This window comes from Cervus canadensis, chromosome 4 (genome assembly GCF_019320065.1).
Source record: "Cervus canadensis isolate Bull #8, Minnesota chromosome 4, ASM1932006v1, whole genome shotgun sequence".
In the NCBI taxonomy this organism is placed as follows: Eukaryota; Metazoa; Chordata; class Mammalia; order Artiodactyla; family Cervidae; genus Cervus; species Cervus canadensis.
Window position 1 is genome coordinate 2,445,285 of NC_057389.1, and position 19,994 is coordinate 2,465,278.

Below are 19,994 nucleotides of genomic sequence, written 5' to 3' on the forward strand. Positions count from 1 at the left end.
AGAGTCGCGTCCAGGTCAGAGAGGTACCCGAAGCTCAGTTCAGCAGACATTCGTTCCGTCTCTCCATCTCACGGGGCCGGCTGAGCCGCCACTGTCCCCCCTCCCAGCTCTTTCCTCCTTGATCTTTTCTGGGCAGACTCAAAGACGCAGGCCCAGATGGAAGAGGGAATTGTAAACAGATCATCTCCTTTGATGTCTTTCCCCAGCTGCCTACACTCTTCCACAAAAAGGCTACCTCCTTCTGCCAGAAACCTCTCGGTGGCACCTGACCTTCTGCGGTTTGATCTTTTCTCAGCCTATCTCTGCAGTTCCCTCACACCTGCTTGTCCCTTTCAGGGTCTGGAATACTGATTTATTCTGAAAGAGCCCCATCAGCCGTGTCCGCTGTGCTCCATAAGTTAATCAATAACCGAGACCAGCCCAGCAGCGGATCAACTGACATTCCCCTTCCACTCAGACCAGCCTTCCAGCTCTGCCTCACCCGGGGTTAGGAGGTCGTGGAGCTCCAGGGCCTGGGAGGGGCAGGGCGCGCCAGGAAGCAGAAATGCAAGTGCAGATCAATCGATCTGCAGAAAGTAGGGTGAACCCAGCCTCCTTTTGAGAAGAAACCTTTCCTCTGTTAGCTTTTTCAAAGGGAAACACAGAAAGAAACATTCAGGCTGCTTCCACGCCCCTATTTCCACGGAGCCCTGAGCATCCTGTGAAGAGACATGCTAGGTAGACACTTCCACCCAGCAGAAGGGACTCTTGCAGGCACCGTCTCCCCTTGACTTCTCCAAGCCTGCAAGCTGTGGGCTCCCCAGGCTTTTCACCGCACTGTCTTCAAAACCGAGAATTTCCCTCTGTGCCTAGCACCTTCAGGCTCAGGGCTGAAGCAGCTGCATCACGCGTGCAGGTACTAAGTCAGTGTCCCCCCGGCGCGTTCCCGTTCCTTCCCTCATCAAAGCCCTAGCCGGCTCCGGTTCACTGCCTCAGGGCAGGTACACTACACAGTGCAAAATCAGGAAGCCTGCCAGCACCTCGGCTTTGTGCTTCCTCAACCCCGAGCCCCTGCGGCAGAGAGAGCTGCGGGGGAAGTGGGGGGCTCGCAGAAGTCGGGAGGGCAGTGGGGGTCTCCTGGGCTGGGGAGGGGAGACAGCTCAAGGACCAGGGAAATGGGAGAGCACCCTAGTCCTGCTCCGCGATGGTGCTGGGGGGACCAGGACCTCGGAGTGATGGGACCACGGCACCCAAGGGTGGACCCTCGCCCCAGACGGTCTTGGCTTCATCAGAGCTGCCCACAGCCCTGTGATGTGGGGACAGAAAACCACCACGTGTCCGAGACGGCGAGAGTGTGGGTGGTGATGACGCCAGCAGTGAACACGGTGAACTTACAGAGACTCTGGGGGTCTTGCAGACGTCCTATAAGCCTGCCTCTACCCCTGGCTTTGGTTCAGTCCCAAGAGAAAGGAGGAGTCCCAGCGACAGAGAGGGGATGTGCCCCCAACTGAGCAGGAAGTGGGCACTCAGTCATAAATCAACTTGGCCTTCAAAAAAGTGGTATTTTTTTCCTCCCATGGAGTCTTTTGGAATGGGGTTCACACACAGCTTCAGACCATCCTCCTGGCTTTTCAACCTGCTTTCACCCAGACTCTCTCCCATGAACCTGCTCAGACGCAGGTCAGATCCAGACAGATACTAGGGTATCGCAGCAAACCCGGCTGCAGGCTCCTGCTCATCTAGGGGGAGAGGAGGCTTCTTCAAACAGACACCTTAATTCACTAAGGCTTGCTGGGTTAAGTGGTCCATTTTTCCTTTTACTCATATCATGTAGAAACCTTGAATCAAGCATCCCCAGAACTCAGCTAATGTCTCCCCAAAGCAAAAGCTCACAGTCAGCCAACTCCTTCCTCCTCCTCTACACAGAATCCCTTTCCCAGGGATTCTCCATCAGAAATGTCCTTCAGATCTTTCCTCTCCTCTTTGTCTGCTGCTGCTGCTGCTAAGTCACTTCATTTGTGTCCGACTCTGTGCGACCCCATCCCTGGGATTCTCCAGGCAAGAACACTGGAGTGGGTTGCCATTTCCTTCTCCAATGCATAAAAGTGAAAAGTGAAAGTGAAGTCGCTCAGTCATGTCCGACTCTTTGCGACCCCATGGACTGCAGCTTACCAGGCTCCTCCGTCCATGGGATTTTCCAGGCAAGAGTACTGGAGTGGGGTGCCATTGCCTTCTCTGCTTCTCTTTGTCTACACAGCCTTATTTAGGACTTTATAATCCTTGCTAATAACTATCTTAATTAATACAGCATGGCAAACATTTCATGAGTATTTAAATGAACACGTGATAACAATGAAGTAAAGAACCACACAGTCATGCTTTTATTACCCCTCACTTATAACCAATCAGTTCTAATATTACTGGAATTTATTCTATAGAAAGAGCTTTATATTTAATAAATATCTTCATTTTACCATTTTCTGACATGCATCTGTTATGTTTGCATGTAAGGGCCTTTAAACCTTGTTTTATCCAAATGCTAACATTACTTGTAAACCAGCATGGTTAGGGCACTTGTCATGATACCCAGTCTGCCAACTAGTCATCAGCCTTAATTCAGCTTGGGCAGCCAACCAAGGTCAATGGTTACTACCTAATAAAGTCAATGTTCCAACAACCACAGATTTGCAAAAGCGCTCTCAAAAAAGAAAAAAAAAAAGTTGATATTAGAACTAGGATGGTGACTCTTTCTTGGTGGAACTGCGTTTGAACAGACAACTTGCCAGAAATATACATTCCCTTTCCAGCACTACAGGAGCCAGGAAAGGGGTCTGTTTTAGTGGATGTAAATTCATTAGATTATATTTCATAAATGTGAGGATGGCAGGCTGGGTGATTAATGGCAGGAAACTTGGACACAGGAACTTGTGAGAGCGTATGAAATATGACACGGCCATCAAGCGGACACGGCGTTGCAGGGTGTGTCGGCAAGCCTCGACACGCAGGCCTCCACCAAGGAGAGGCCAGCCTTCTCCTGCCAGGAGAGAGCAGTGAGGAAAACAGATGCCTCACAGAGCATCCCAGGCCTCCACTCTTCCACGTTTGGATGCAACGAGAGACATTTTCAATATCCACAAGGGAGGATGTCCTTTGGACCAAAATATCCACTTTGTTCCAAATGATTCTTTACCTTTAATTCATTTGCTATCTATTTATTGTGTTGCGAGAAAGTGGAAAAACTGATTTTGGAGGGGGGTGGATTTTGCTTAGATTTCCATTGCATATGTATATGGAATCAATTTTCCGTTGACTCTTCATAGCTACAGTAAGCTAGCTCTTGTCAGTATATCCTTTGCCTCTGGTTTCAGCCCACTCTCTCACCATCCTAGCAGAGCAGATGTTTGATCTAATGTTTTATTTGAGTAACTCTAGAGCTACAGATGATTCTTGGGCCTCACTTAGGACGTGCTGTGGATGGGCTGGCTGGCTGCCTTCACCAGGCGTCCGGCAGTCACCGCGGTCCATGCCGCCCCCATCTCCATCCGTGCAATTAGCCCCTAGGACTTGCGGTCACTGAGAATCCTCTTCTGTGATTTTATTTCACCCTGTGCCACCTGAAGCAGAACTCAGTATCTTAAAGTTCCATCATCTAAACTTGCAGACATACGTTGGTTGTGTGTTTGTTTAGACCCAGTGTTTCAGGAAAGGGGGCATTCACCCAGTAACTGCTGCCATGGGGAGAAGACCTTGGTCCCTCATCCACTCATTTCCCTTAACAAAAATGTGGCTGTGAAGATGAAAAACTCCCGTTTGGATCATTAAAAGGTAGAAATACTGGGCTTTCTAAGAATCAGAGATTTTAATATCGCTGAAGAGGGAAATTATATCTCCTCTCCCCACTTGCTCTCCCACAATTCCCTGTCTTCCAGACTTTCTTAATTTATACCTCTTAGACTCCAACACCTTCTAATACTATGTCAGAGTGTCTTAGGCTTCTGAGACCAGGAGAATAATGACCCTGGTCAGAAACTTGACAGAGTTTGGAAAAGTACATATAAATCAAGCCAAACATTCTTTATAAACTATATAAAGATAAATTGACTGGGAGACAAATGATGTGGCTAGATACGGATTTACTAGACCAGGCAAAACGGCAAGGGTATAGACCAAAATGGTAGCGGTCTTTATCACTAAGAAGCATATTAGTGATTTTTATCATCTTATTTGGTTTTCAAGACAATTTTCAGGTGACGTTTTAGGTTCACAGCAAGATTGGAAGGAAGGCACGCGGAGGTTCCATATAATCCCTGGTGCACCCACTCCTAGCTTCCCCATTGTCAACATCCCTCGGCAGAGGGATGCATTTGTTATCACTGATGTCCCTACATTGACACGTTACAACCATCCTAAGTCCATGCTTTCCCTTAGGATTCACTCCCGATGTTGTGCATTCTATGTGTTTGGACAAACATACAATGAAACATTTCCATCAGTATGGTTTCGATGAGAAAAAACTGTTTTTTAGTACAGTAAAATTAGATCAGTCTGAAAAACTTGGAAATGCTGGACAATATTATAACCACCGCTTGGGTTTCTTACATTAATTATTTGAGGGAATGCAGAACTTGCTTAAGTCTAGGTCCGAAAGCGGGCAGCATCATTTCTGCTGTACTGTGTTGGACAAAGTAGTCGCAAACTGGCCCAGATTCAAGTAGATGAAGGCAGTGAAGCAATTACGCACACATACGGCCTGGGAAGGAACTGAAGGCAGCTGGTTCTCAAGACAAGTGACCTCCTTCTACCAGAGGCGTATAACCAGAGCGGGAAGAAGGCAGAAGGCCCAGGGAGTGTCGACTTCTATCTGATCCTGCAGAGGAGTGCAAGGGACAGTCACGTCTCCAGGTGCCTCGAAGTGAGGGACACAGCTTTCATGTTCTGACCCCAAAAATCACTGGTCCACAGGGTGGGTGAGCCCAGTTCAAAAACAAAGGATACGAAGACGTTTGTTCAAGGAAGATATGCCAATGGCCAATAAGCATGTAAAAAACGTCCCACATCATTCAGTTTAGTCGCTCAGTCGTGTCCGACTCTGAGACCCCATGGACTGCAGCACGCCAGGCCTCCCTGTCCATCACCAACTCCCAGAGCTTACTCAGACTCATGTCCATTGAGTTGGTGATGCCATCCAGCCATCTCATCCTCTGTCGTCCCCTTCTCCTCCTGCCCTCAATCTTTCCCAGCATCAGAGTCTTTTCAAATGAGTCAGTTCTTTGCATCAGGTGGCCAAAGTATTGGAGTTTCAGCTTCAGCATCAGTCCTTCCAACAAATATTCAGGACTGATTTCCTTTAGGATGGACTGGTTGGATTGCCTTGCAGTCTAAGGGACTCTCAAGAGTCTTTTCCAACACCACAGTTCAAAAGCATCAGTTCTTCGGTACTCAGCTTTCTTTCTAGTCCAACTCTCACATCCATACATGACCACTGGAAAAACCATAGCCTTGACTAGATGGACCTTTGTTGGCAAAGTGATGTCTCTGCTTTTTAATACTCTATCTAGGTTGGTCATATCTTTTCTTCCAAGGAGCAAGTGTCTTTTAATCTGCAGTGATTTTGGAGCCCAAGAAAAAAAGGTCTGTCACTGTTTCCATTGTTTCCCCATCTGTTTGCCATGAAATGATGGGACTGGATGCCCACTGGCTTCCAGTCCACATCATTAGTCATCAAGAAAATGTAAATTAAAACCATAAGAAGATACCATTTCACATTCACTAGAATGGCTAGAATCAAAAAGTGTGATGATAACAAGTATTGGTGAGGATGTAGAGAAATCAGAGCTCTCCTACACTAATGGTGGGAATATACAAGAGTGTACAGCCACTTTGGAAACATGCTTCCAAACATATTTGCCAGTTCTTCAAACAATTAAGAGTTACCTGTGATCCAGTCAATTCTGATCCTAAATATATACTTGAAATGAAAATATGTCAATAAAAAAGACGTACATGGATTATTATAAGAGCATTATTCATTGTTGCCAAAATGTGGAAACAGCCCAATGCCCACCATTTGATGAGTTAATAGTCAACACAATGGACTCTTATTTTTTCACAAAAATGAATAAAGCACTGGTAAATGCCACAACATGGATGAGCCTTGGAAACTTCATGCTGAGTGATAGCATCTGGTCACAAGATACCACATATGATCCCACTTGTATGAAATGTCCAGAATAGGAGAACTTAGACAGACAGAAAGTTGGTTAGCAATTGCTCAGGGGTAGGGAGGGGATGAATGGGATAGAGAGGAATAGCCAATGGATACGGGGTTCCCACCTGAGGTGGTGCAGATATTCTAAAAGTGACCGAGGATGGTTGCACACATCTGTGTGCAGACTAGAGACCACTGAGTTGAACATCTGAGTAGACAATGTGAAGTTATATCTCAATACTAATTTTCTAGAACTGCCATAACAACTCACCATAAACAACGTAAACAACAGGAATGCATCCCTTCATAACTCTGGAGGGCGAGAAGTCCAGAATTAAGGTGTCAGTAGGATTGATTCCTCTTGGAGTCTCTGGAATAGACCCCTCCCCAGGGCCCACTTCTATCTGCTGCCACAGACCCTTGGCTTCCCAGTCTTATAGCTGCAGTCCTCCGGTCTCTGCATCTATCTTGTTGTCTCTTTTTATCTGTTCAGTATCACTCACCTTTCTAATATAAGCACACCAGTAGAGGCATACCTTGGAAATAGTGCAGGTTTGGTATTTGTAATAAAGGAAATATCACATTAAAGGAAGCACATAATTTTTTTGGCATCCCAATGGATGTAAAAGTCATGTTTATACTATACTGTAGACTATTAAATGTGCAGTGGTATTATGTCTAAAATCAATGTACATACCTTACTTTTAAAATACTTGATTATTAAAAAATGCTAACCATCAAAAAAAGTTTTTTTAACAGGTCAAAAACAAACATAGGAGGAATATAAACTCCTGGGCACCTCCAGTTCCCTGTGATTGAGGTGGTGTCTGGGGGAGCCAGAGAGGGGTCCTCAGAAGAATCATTATGAATAGCCCTTGAAAACACACTGAGGTTTTAAGGGTAGAAAGGGGAGACGGTAAAGAGAGATCTCAGGGTCAGCTTACGGACTATACCCTTTCCTTAACCAATTATAAGAGAGAGAAAATTCTGGCCAGAGTTCTGGATCCCGTGCCCCCTTCAAAACTAGACTGAAGGCAGGGGAAGCAGGAGCCTCCAGTGGGCAAGAGCCAGAAAACAGAGCGAAGCTGGGAAGCTGCAGACGAAACACGCCCCCGGAAGGACTCACGGTCTACGGGTCACGCTAGGGAAATTCTGCATGCGGAGCAGGAAGGACTGTCACAGAAGAGACGAAGCCTCCTGGGCAAGAGGTCGTCAGGCAGAGCACAGCCGGGGTTGGATGGGCCCGCTTCACAGGAGACTGTTTCAGAAGACTCTTCGGTGACCCCCCCGCCCTGTGACTGTGGGCTGGAGGGAGCAACCCCCTTCTAGAGCAGAGGACGCAGTGGGGGCGATGGGAGGTCCCTTTGAGCTTAGGTGACTCCACCTTGGATGTCCTCCTCTTGACCTCCTGGGTACCTGCCCACTCACTCCGAGGGCCACCGCCGGCCATAGTGCGAGCATCTCTACAGAGCCCTTACAGAAGGACCCGAGTCTCTGGAGAAGCCCGTGAGGAGACTTGCCACCAGGCTTACGAGTGAGCTGACGGGCACGTGTCCCCTGGTTGGGGATGATGCAGACTGCAGATGGGCATGAGCTGAGGACGGAGGATTCCCTGCCCTCCGTCTGGTTTGGGAGCCGGCACAGGATCCAAAGTCCTGCTCAGAGTTTTCCTTCTCAGTAATCAGCTGAGGAAAGCATGGAGGCCACAAGTTGGCCCTGACTTGAGATGCTGGCGGCCCCAGGGGACACCATGGTTGCAGCCTCGTGAGACATGCTGAGTCAGAGGCCCCAGCCAGGCTGGTTCCCTGACCTGCAGACGGTGAGATAATCAATGCTCCTTTCAGCTGCTACGCTTGGGGGCAACATGTAATGCAGAAATAGATGACTCATGCAGACGTGAAAGCTCCTTCTTCTCATCCTAACACTAGCTTGAAGATGCATTTCATCACAGAGACTACTGCAGCGGTATGTCTGTACGCACAATGAACGCGAGTGTGTGTCTGTATCTGCCTGAGTGTATTTTGAAAGGGTGGTAAAGTACAGATAAGGGAAGATGACAATAATTTCAAGGACCCCGCCCTCTTGATGTTGACGTGCCCTGGCTCTCCCTAGCAGCACAGTGGCCTCTGCCAACAGACCAGTCAGTCCATCCTTAGAACGGAGAAAAGCATGGCCATCACAGTGGTCGCCGAAGAACTGGAGCTTGGCATCTTCACCGGGCTTCCTGCGCTGTGAGAGACCGCCACCAGCCCCTGAATTGTAGCCACCAACTTAGGCCCCAAAGAAAGCATTTAAAGTACAATCAGCAGCATTTAGACTCTGTTTCAGATCAGCATGGGCATGGTCAGGAGCTTTTCCAGCACCATTTATCCCACTAATTGCATTCATGGCTTCACGAGAACACGTTAGCCTTTTTTTCTTCTCTGCCCAGAAATGTATGACTGCCCATTCTGAAGCCATCAATTATGCAGGAAGCTCTGCTGCGCAGAGATCAAACCTGGACTGCGACCCGGCTTTCATTCGTGCCAAGAGCCTGCCGTCTGCCCCGTCCTGGAGAGAAGGGTCCTCCCGCAGCAGGGGCGACACAAAACTGCGAACACGATCAGAAGCTCGGGTTCCCTCCCGTGTCCCCCCCTGCCCCCCAATTAGCCCTGCTCAGAGCGTCAGCTCAGCCCTGTCCCGAGGGCACACGGTAGCCAAACCAGGGCTGGCCTCTGAGAGCGAGGGAGGGCCTGTCTGGGCTCCCCCCCGCCAGTGACTCTCCAGAGACCCTTCCAGAGGGGCCCCAGGGGCCATCCGCACCCCCGAGGCTGACCCTCAGATGCTCAGAGGGCCTGCAGGGGTCAGGAAGGCCAAGGTGTCTCAGACGCGCGGTTCAGACGGCTCGTGGGGAGGGCCCAGCACCGCCTTCTGCTCCAGCCTGCTGAGGGGGAGCCTGGGCACCAGCAGACCGTCCAGACTGGGCAAAGGGCTGCAGGGCAGGCCCCTCAGGCCCTGGTCCCACCAGGACAGAGGGGAACCACCAGCGGAGAGCGAGCCTGCGCCTGCAGCCTGCAGCTGGCTCACAGGTCTAGTAACGCAGGCAAGACGTTTACCTGCGGACAGGAGGCCTGGACTCCAGTTGTGAACCCTTCTTTAATCAGGTTGTTTTGGTCAAGGCTTTTTAAAAATTGTATAACCAAGTAGAATCTACTCCAGGACTTCCCTGCAGCTCAGATGGTAGAGTATCTGCTTGCAATGCAGGAGACCCGGGTTCGATCCTTGGGTTGGGAAGATCCCCTGGAGAAGGAAATGGCAACCCACCCCAGTATTCTTGCCCGGAGAAGTCCAAGGACAGAGGAGCCTGGCAGGCCACAGTTCACGGGGTTGCAAAGAGCCAGACACGACTGAGCAACTGACCCCACTACTGAAATCTACTCTAGGCCAGATGGTTCCTGTGTGCAGGTCTTGCATAGAGGTTCCAGAAAAAACTGGAAGTAGGCAGTCAGCAAGATGCGTCTCTCACCCTCTCATCCAGTCCTGCTGTGTGGCCGTGCGTTCTGTGTCTCTGATTTCGCACGCCCATGGAAGTCAGGCCCCCAGACATAAAGGCCCCAAGTTCAGACAGCCGGCTGCCCTGACCAGCATTGCTGAATTTCCTTTCCACGTTCCTGGCTGAGAGTCTGTGCCTAGGCACGCGAGGTCAGGGCTCCCTGGTGCGATCAGCTGTGGTCCAGACGGGACTTGGGGATGGGAAGGGACCCGAGAGCATGTAGAGCGCTGTCAGCAGCGCCTCTGAGCACCAGGGAGGCAGGTGGAGAGAGGGCAGGCACAGGAGGTGCTTCTTGGACTGAACACGCGTCCCCGGACAGAGGAGCCTAGAGGGCTGCAGTCTCAGCCTGCAGAGTCGGACATGACTGAGCGGCGAGGCACAGCCCACCATCGACATTCATCCATGCGAGTGGAGAGGCGGCTTGCATTCCGGTGCCTTCGGGAGCTTAGACTGCTCAGCCTCAACTCCTCCCCTCCCTGCGAGCCCTGATATCAGTTCAGCAAAGTCATCAGCCTTGCAGTAAGACACCGTCACCTAACACTCGCCCTCAGGGAGGGCAGAGAGTCCAGGCGCCAAGTGCAGTAAGCCGCACGGACACAGCGGCGACACGGCATTGTGGGGACTAGTGTGAAACGCTAGGAGACGGGTTATGTGACCACACTCACATCCTCTGTGCCCATCTCCCCCAGGCCTAGAGGAAGGGGCCGGAGGTGGGGGCGGAGCCTTAGCTGAACTGCTTCAGCCCCAAGGGCACCTACGACAGCGTTTTTAATGCATGAGGCGGATCAGAGCTCCCCAACTCCCTGAAAGGGCCCATGCACACGAATACAAAGTGACTGGGTCCCAAGGGCCTAGGAAGAGGCAGCGGGCCGCCCTAAGCACCCTGCTCGCTTCTCCACCGGAGCGATCGGAACCCTGGAGCCGTCCCTTCACAGAAACACAGCCGCATCTCGGTTACCATGGAGACATGCACCCCACATTGCATACGTGGGCCCTTTTAGGGATTTCTTGCTACAGTACATGCATGTTGGTTTGCCTCCCACTTTGGCCCATAAATCATCTCGTTTTCACTTTCCCATCTTCCTACAAATGGTTGAGAAATTACAGGACCCAAAGACACCATCCTTGGTCTGGGGTTTCCCTCCCTATCAGTCCATAGGATCAAGGACTTTCCAGTCCTCATCTTGCTATTTTTCTAAATTACTGTCTTCCATAAATGCTTCAATAAATCGGTCCTTTTATTATTCTGATGAAATTCGGCAAACAGGGTCTATGGGACTTTTGTTTTTGTGAAGTACTCTGTTGCCAGGATACCCAGGGTGAAGGTGTCAAAGCAAGACTCCTTGAAAGGACAAGCTATGGTGAACATCCCAGAATTGGCCCCTTGCATACTAATCGTCCTGGTTCACCCTGCGCTGTTTCTGTCTGCTCTAGGAAAGATAGGGGAGCCCAGTTTCTAAATAATAAACTATCGGGAGAACAGAAAACATGTATTATTCAGTTGGCCAATGCATGCTTCACTCTTCTTTCTCCTTTCCTTTAAAATGTAGCACTAAGACCATTAGAGAGAAATTCTGGTATTTCATTAAGGCAAGTAAGGAGATGAAAGAGAAATAGATTTCTACACTGACAACTTCAGGAAATTTACAACAGAGTGAAAAGGAAAATAAAAGGATGAGAAGAATTAAAGCCACTTCCAACAATAGCAGAAAGACTCCGTGATCACCTCATTATTTAAAAATTGTATATTAAGCACTTTGTTAACAAGCATCTTGTAAGCACCTTCGGGGACATCATATTCTAAAAAAGGCCTTCCTTAGACTTAAACTAGATTCATTTGAAGTAGTATAGATGTATGGTTCTATACTCCAATAAATACAAAAAAAAAGACAAGGCAATTCTACAAGTTGAGAGTAGAGAGCTGAGGTTGTCTTGGCAGTAACTCCCAAGGTCGCAGCAGACAACAGATTTATTATAAGCAAATAATATGATGTGCCAGGCTTCCCAGGTGGCTTAGTGGTAAAAAATTCACCTGCCAACGCATGAGACGTGAGTTCAATCCCTGGGTCAGAAGGATCCCCTGGTGCAGGAAATGGCAACCCACTCCAGTGTTCTTGTCTGGAAAATTCTACGGACAGGGGAGCCTGGTGGGTGACGGCGGGGGGGAGGGGCGGCGGGGGGACGGAATTCGACCCTGGACGCCCTCAGTGACGTTCTCCTGGCCACGTGAGTATACGGTGCTGTGAGAAGGTGGGCTGGCCGTGCCGGACGACACACAGGCTATCACGTTCATGCAGACACCGCGCGTCACGAAAAACGTTGGCTCCCTACCTACATTCCAGATGAGCCCAGCAGGCCTGAGGATGTGGAGGAGGGAAAACTCTAGAAATTACTCTACTAGAATCATCAAGAAACTGAGGGCGTTGAAACCGGGAGAAGTTCACAGTGTCAGTGAAAATGCTATTGGCATGGCAGAAATCACCAAAATCAAACTCTGAACACGATCGTCTTGGCCAAAAATTGTCTGAGCTCAAAACTTGCATTGTTCTCTCACTGTCTGACAGAGTAACAACTTAAATGGCACATTTCCCAAAGAAAGTGAGGAGACAATTCAGCCAGGCACCGCTGGGTCACAGCGCGGGACGTGGGCTTCAGGGCGTCTTGCTCTCGGAGGCGCCTCACCGTCTGGGCACCGAGCTCGCTCCTGAGAGAGTCTGCCCTCTCGCCCGGCGCTTTCACTCGCAGCCGAGGAGGAGGAGGACAGTTCAGAGGGTGGTGTTCGGCAGGAGCAAGGCTTCCCTCCCCCGATGACAAGTTCTGGGAGAACCGCAGAGCCTGGGAGCCCTCACGACGGACCAGAGCTCTTCCCTCCGGGGCACAGAGCACCGCGCTCCCGGAGACCCACTCACGGAGACCCGTCCCGAGACTTCCGCCCAGGTTTACAACGCTCATCCTAAGAAGCTGATGGGATAAAAAAATCATTCTTCTTAAAAGGAAACCATCTTCTCCATGACTGGTGTAGAAACACGCTGCAGATACCAGAAGTGTAGCCCACCCGCAGCCACTCACCTGGAGCCTCTAAGGGAAGAAAACTCCTCCCTGCCTCCCTGTCTGCTGCCGGCCTAGCCTTTAACACAATTTGAGTGCAATGATGTACAAGAAAAGGGACTATCGAGACTCCCGGGCAAACATCAGACCATGAGAAATCTGAAGCGTAGCAGTCAGCCTATACCAACAGTACAGAGTATGGAAGCAATCGGCAGTTTTATATTGAAAAATACAGATTAATTTATATACTGGCTAGGCCGGCATATCTTACAGAGTAAGGCATGGATTATTGTGCTGTTCATACTTAGTGTTCACTAATTATCAAAATCATCATGGAAAGAAACAACAGTTGTGAACTGACCGCAGTATTTTAAAACAGCTTCTTAGCTCTTCAATCTGCATCACTTTAAAAACTCCATGCCTTTGACCCTATAATTCCTCTCTTCCTTAATTTTCATACAGAGGAAGTAGTCCCAGATGAATACAAAGATTAATATTTCATAAATTTGAAGCAAGTGAATTTTAATATTTGGAGAGCAATTATGTCAAGTTTCAGAAAAATTCATCCAATGGAATCTTAACACGATAAAATTACGAGCCAAAAAGGGTGGGGAGGATAGAAAGCTGGAGAAATATGACCAAATGAAACACGCCAGAACAGGGGATGCACTTGGATGGCAGAAACACGGATCATATTTTCCATAATAAAAATGAGGAGGACGGTTAAGAAAAAGCACATTAAAGATGTAACTTCTCCTGTAGTTATTTATACTTCAGGTGAAGTAGCAAGTGGGTCACAGAGAAAGGGAAAGTAGAATCTGCTTGAGTCCAGACCTCTCCACCTTGCATCTGCAGGATACCCGCCACTCAACTGTAATTCATGTTTAACCAGCTGAAACTAACTGCCTCAGAACGGTTGTGTCTGGACCAACTTTTCTGCTGGTCTTGCCAGCACGGCAATCTGCCACTTTTTCTTTTCAGATTAATTTTCTTCTGTTACTGGAGACTGAAGACCCAGAGAACTCACAAGCCTTTCCACAGAAAATGCCATGTTTTCAGAGGAAGCTGAGTTTGCTTCAAAAGAACACGAAAGAAGGGCTGGAGCGCAGGAAAGCGTCAAAAGCCTCGATATGTGAAATACACCGGGAGGCCTCAAAGGCCCTGGAGGATCCTGGGGCCATCGTGATGTCCCCCTGAGTGGAAATAATTTCCCTGCTCCTTCTAAACTCAGCATTCCTGTGTCTTGTAGCAGAATTACTTCTGTTCATTCCCTCCTTTGCCCCCTAGCTCTCTTTTTCACTTAATTCTGTGCCCTATTTCATTCACCAGAATTTGCTTCAGTGGCAGCTGGGTACAGCCCAGCCTCAGCCCCGCCTCAGGTGGAAAGACTCTGTCCTAAAACAAACTTTAGGAAGCCCTGTCGAGCGCCCCGCTCTCTTCCAGGTGTTTTCACTTGTACATGTCGACCCAGTTAATTCTCATAAAAATTCTATCAGGTACTATTATTTCTATTCTCTAGGATGAGGAAACGGAAGCTCAGAAAATTTGGAAGTTTGACTTTTCACGATTTCCAAACAAAGAAGTAGCCTTCCACCAAACAAGGAGGCCCCTGCCTTGTAAGGCCATCTTTTGTTATGACTTAAGTGCTAACACACTCTCTCTGTACAAACAGCATGAAAGCAATGCAGTGTTCATTGTCCTTCCTTTTCCTCTCCAACCTGTAACGAAAATGCACTCGGGGTTCCTGTCGGCGGGCCCAGGGAGTGTGAGGTCAACGACTACATTTCAAAGGAGCATTTGCCTCTCTTCCTCCTAACCTGGACGTTCTCATTTCAGTGCTTTTCAGCGTATGAGAAGATGCAAGGCCCCGCGCTCACTGACATTATTCCTCCGACACGCATCCTCACCACCAGGGCCCGCATCACGGCACGGACGCCTCATCTGAGGGGAACTCACGAAGGAGGGAGACGGGGAGCTCTGAAGTCAGTAACTTGAGATCTCTGCTGTCCGTGATTAGCAGCAATCTTTATTTCTTCAATTCCATGTTTTTGTTTTTTCTGGCAAAAAAACTATATATCCCAGCTCCTGTCTTTAGGGCAGTTCCTCAGAGCTATGTGAGAGGCTGACGTCCAGGCCGCAGTCCTCAGTAAAATCTCCGAATAAAAAAACTTAACTCACAGATTTTTAGCCTGTGCAGACTCTCGTCAGTAAACCGACATCTCAAGGAAGCTCTTCAGCAGCCGTCGTCAGAGACGCAGGAAGCAGCAACCGCTCCGACCCAGGGCTCTGAGCCAGTGGGCTTTGCTCTCGAGCCAAAGGGCCAAACGAGTCTGAGGCTGAGACCACCTCAGCTGGTGCTGCCTTGGATGCAGATGAGCTACTACCTGTCAGGGAGAAAAAGCTGAAGCTGTGACGAGGAGCGGCCACAGGAGATAAAGAAGAGGATGATGAAAGACGTCCAAAATGCCCGAGACAGGCTGAGAGAAGGCATTGTATTTCTCATCAGAGTTAGAGATTACCAAAGACACCAACAGACCTTGCAGAAAAGCCTTTTGCAAAGTCAAAATCAGTAATCCATGTCAAAGCTCGAATCTCTAGCAGGATCTCCTGCGGTTTAGGAAATTGATTGGCTTGCACTTAATCCTGCTAGCCTGGTTCCTGAAGACTAGCTGTGTGCAGTCACTCTCTCAGAGCAGCTGGGCCCACGTCACTGAGCACGGACGGGTGTGTGCATGTGTGTTTACCCATCACACCCAAGACAGAGCGCCAGGCTGCGGCAGCATCGCCCAGCAGTGCGAGGCCTGGGGTCTGCTCTCAGAGACCGTGATTCCAAGTCCTGGTTCCACGGCTTGGTAAATGTGTAACTTTGCTAGTGTTACTTAATTTCTCTAGGTTCCCGTTTCCTCCCTGCCAAAAGGTGGGGAAGGGGTAATCATGGTAATCAAACTCCACGTGGAGCTTGAGAGTTGAGTCAGTATATGTGAAATGGTTACACGGTGGCTGGCAAATATGATACACCAAGCAAGTGCTGATTCTCATGGAAATAGAAGCACACGGACGGCTTCTCACTGTTAGACAAATTCATACTTGTTTGAATCCCTATTGTTCTATAAAGAATGTGAGGCAGCCAACAAAAATAAGCAAAATAACGGTAGACCAGCATAATTTTCAAGTGGGAACGAAAGAAATCAAAGCAAGGGTGGAGCTAAAGTTGAGCTGGGATACTCGTTGCATTTTTTTGTGCTGAGTTGACCTCACCAAGACAGAGACCGGGGAAGGAGCCCCTCGTGTATGATATTGCAGTCATGGCAGAGGCGGCAGCCTTGCTCGTAAAGGATTCTCAGACCGATGTGTCCTTGTCGCTTCCTCGGAAGTCCCCGTTTCTGCCGGTCTTGTTCTCTTTCGTTAGCGTCACTGAACCTTAACGCTCATTGTGTGTGTGTGTGAGTTGCTTAGTTGAGTCTGACTCTTTGCAACCCCACAGACTGTAGCCCACCAGGCCCCTCCGCCCCGGGACGCTCACACTAGAAATGTGCAGAAGGGATGCAGAGCAGCCCACCAGAGGGAGGGGGAGCGGGCTGAGAACAAGGGTCCGCGGGCGCGGCACTCAGCCCTGGAAGATGTGAGCTCTATCCGCGGAGTCCTGCGGGCTCCCAGGATCTGCAGGGACCTCCCTGCCCGACCTCTGCTTCCAATTAATGCTGCCCATTAACATTTTCATGAGGTGAGGCGTTTGTCTTCTGAATATGGTAATGATCTGAGCTCTCCCCTGTCCTGGGAGAATTTATGCACCGGAAGGGTCTGCTCCAGGAGCCAATTAGGAGAACCCTGCCTTACAGAATCTTACTGTGGTTCCAACATCAGAGTTAGCTTCAGGGTAGGTCATGTTTACATGTCACAGAGAGAGTGCCGTGATTGATATTCTAGAACTTGCATGATTACAGTGACAACTCATGCTTAGGTTCACGAAACGAGAGGGGACCTTTGAGAGATCACTGCATTCTGCTTCCTCATTCTGCAGCTGAGGTGAGGTGACTTTCCCCAGACTACTGTGTGCATGCTAAGTCACTTCAGTCGTGCCCGACTCTGTGTGAGCCCGTGGACTGAAGCCTGCCAGGCTCCTCTGTCCATGGGCTTCTCCAGGCAAGAACCCTGGAGTGGGTCACCACGCCCTCCTCCTGGGCATCTTCCCGGCCCGGGGATCGAACCTGTGTCTTGCGCGTCTCCTGCACTGGCAGGCAAGTTCTTTACCACTAGCGCCACCAGGGAGGCCCAGACCACCACCTCACCCTGATCTTGGAGTAAGGGCAGACTCACAGAAGTAAACTTTTTGTCGAGTGAGATTGCTGGAACACCTTGCAGGATTTCCTCAGGCGTCAGTGTCGGGCACCTTCCCTCTCGGGGGCGAGACGTGCCAGGCGCTCACTGCACTCACTCAGGAGCCGCTGTCGATTCCTTCCTGGCTGCCCAGCTGCCATCTGTCAGCTCCGCCACGGTCATTCCTCATGAGAGTCAATGCGACTCAAGTCAAGCTGCCGCCCATCAAGGGGAAGCTGCACCCCCGAAAGGACTGCATCAGGAAGCATGATTTTGCTCAGAATTTAATCGGTCAACTCTAGCTGGAGAGCCGGAAGGTAATTCTGTGTGTGTACGCATAAGCATGCGCTTTCTGCAACCTATTTTCCTGACATCTCAGAAACAGGGTGGCCAAAGCCATGGCCCCTGGAAATGGACTGCCTTGGTGATCAGCCATGGGGTCAGAGGCCAACCTCTCCCAGGCGTCAGTTTCCTCCTGTGGGAACTGAGTCTCTAACGATAGCACCTATGACATATGGTCCCTGCAAGATGTAAATGAGAGAAACCAAGGAAGGCAGTGGTACGTGTAGGCATTAAATAAAGCCAAAGAACTATCTCAAGCCCAGGAGGAGAGAGACGCTCATCTAACACCGTAGGTAATAAAAAGAGACACCAAGCTACCAAGACATTAACCTTTATCATGCAAGACATCTGACTGGGCTGCTTTTAGATATTTCATTCAGAATAGACCTCTGAGGGGCTTCGCTCCCCGCCCATCTTCACCCTCACAACTCGAGGTTTTCACAGCTCCCCCTTCCCCCCCCCCGCCCCCCAAATACACATATTCCATTCAGCAAAACAAGAGTGGATTGAGCAAAAAATGACGGACCTCCACGTTTTGAGGCTGGACACAGGAAATGGCAGAAACAGGAAGGATGGGAAGCAAAGGGGTTAAAAACACTGAGAAACTTCAGGGAGGGCCTCAAGGCAGGAAGAGGGAAAGCTATCTGCATGTCCAAGGTGCCCAGACTCTAGAAGGCAAGCTTGGGCAAACTGAATAGATTAAGGGGTCTATGTTCCCTTCACAGGCTAAGCAGGGGTGGGAAGGGAGTACATGCTGTTCTTCCCCATCCCTGCCTCTAACTTCTAGGAAAGCACCGGATTCCTCCATTTAGAGTTGGGAGACAGATACAGGTGCAGCATTTAGCAACCGTCATAGTAGCAGCTGACTCAGACTCATCGAAGGATGATAAAACAGTTGGGCAAAAGTTTGATGAAAACCAGGGCGTTGCCATAGTTTCCAAATGCTAATTACAAAGAAGAAAGTGGTAACTTTATAACCGATGCCTGATAACCACACAATCCAAGCTCACATTGTCAACAAAGAGACAAACTTATGTTACCTTTGTAAACGGATGCCTGCTGATACGATGCATTAAGGTGGACACAGCATTGCTCATGTATTATTCCTTCCAAACATGCATAATCTGAAAGTAATCGTGAGGAAAGAGTCAGACAAACACATACCAGTGGGCATTTACAAAACAAACTGGCCAGGTACTCTTTCAAAATGCCAGTGCCATGAAGGACAACTAAGGATGAGGAACTATTCCAGATTAAAAGAGGTTAAAGAGTACAACAGGTGAGCCAAGATTTGATCCTGAATGAACAGAAAAATATGTATGAGAGATATTACTGAGATGAGATCTAAACCTGAACTATGTACTAAAGAATATTATTGTATCAGTGTTCATTCCATCACAGATATGTAAAAATTTTTCTTGTTTTTAAGGGATACACACAGAATTATTTAGGGGTAAAAGTCATGGGATTTCAAATCATTTGACAAGTTTAATAAGAAGGAAGAGGAGGAAAAGAAGTGTGTAATGGGGGTGAAAGTGAAAGTCACTCAGTCGTGTCCAACTCTGTGACCCCGTGGACCATACGGTCCATGGCATTCTCCCAGCCAGAATACTGGAGTGGGTATCCTTTCCTTTCTCCAGGGGCTCTTTCTAACTCAGGTTGAACCCAGGTCTCCTGCTTTGAAGGCGGATTCTTTACCAGCTGAGCCACCAGGGAAGCCCAAGAATATTGGAGTGAGTAGCCTATCCCTTCTCCAGGGGATGTTCCCGACCCAGGAATCGAACCAGGATTTCCTGTGTTGCAGGTGGATTCTTCACCCACTGAGCTATGCGGGAAGCCCTCACAGGAGTGGTGGAGCATACAAAAAGACTGCAAAAGGTTAACACTGGTGAATCTAAGTAAACGGTATAAGGAAATTTCATTACAGTATACTCGCATCTTTCTATAAATTTCGGACTTTTTTCAAAATAAAACATTTTGTAAGACATGAACAAAAAAGAAAAAGCAAGAGATATGTATGAGACAACAAGCTGATTGCAAGATGGATTTGCTGCAGAAGGTATCACCCCCTCCTTGGGATGCAGGCTGGTCTCGACACACTTCACCTGCAGTGTTAGGCTGGAGTCTTGTGTTACTGAAGGCCCCAAAGATGCGACCACCAATGATACTTCCACGGCAAAGACAGACTGCTGATTTTATATGGCCTTAATTCTTTTTGAATTTACTAATTTAAAGAAAAAAAAAAACTCCTGCTATGCTACCTGGGGCTTGCCTGATAGCTCAGTTGGTGAAGAATCCGCCTGCAATGCAGGAGACCTCTGTTCAATTCCTGAGTTGGAAGGATCCTCTGGAGAAGGGAAAGGCTACCCACTCCAGTATTCTGGCCCGGAGAATCCCATGGACAGTCCATGGGGTCGCAAATATCAGATATGACTGAGCGACTTTCACTTTCACTTTCTTATGCTACCTACCAATCACGAAGAACAGGTAACTGGTTAAGTGTAAAAAGTTAATGAAAGCAGCAAACCATTTTCAAAAAATAACACATACATGGCTTAAATACGTCTT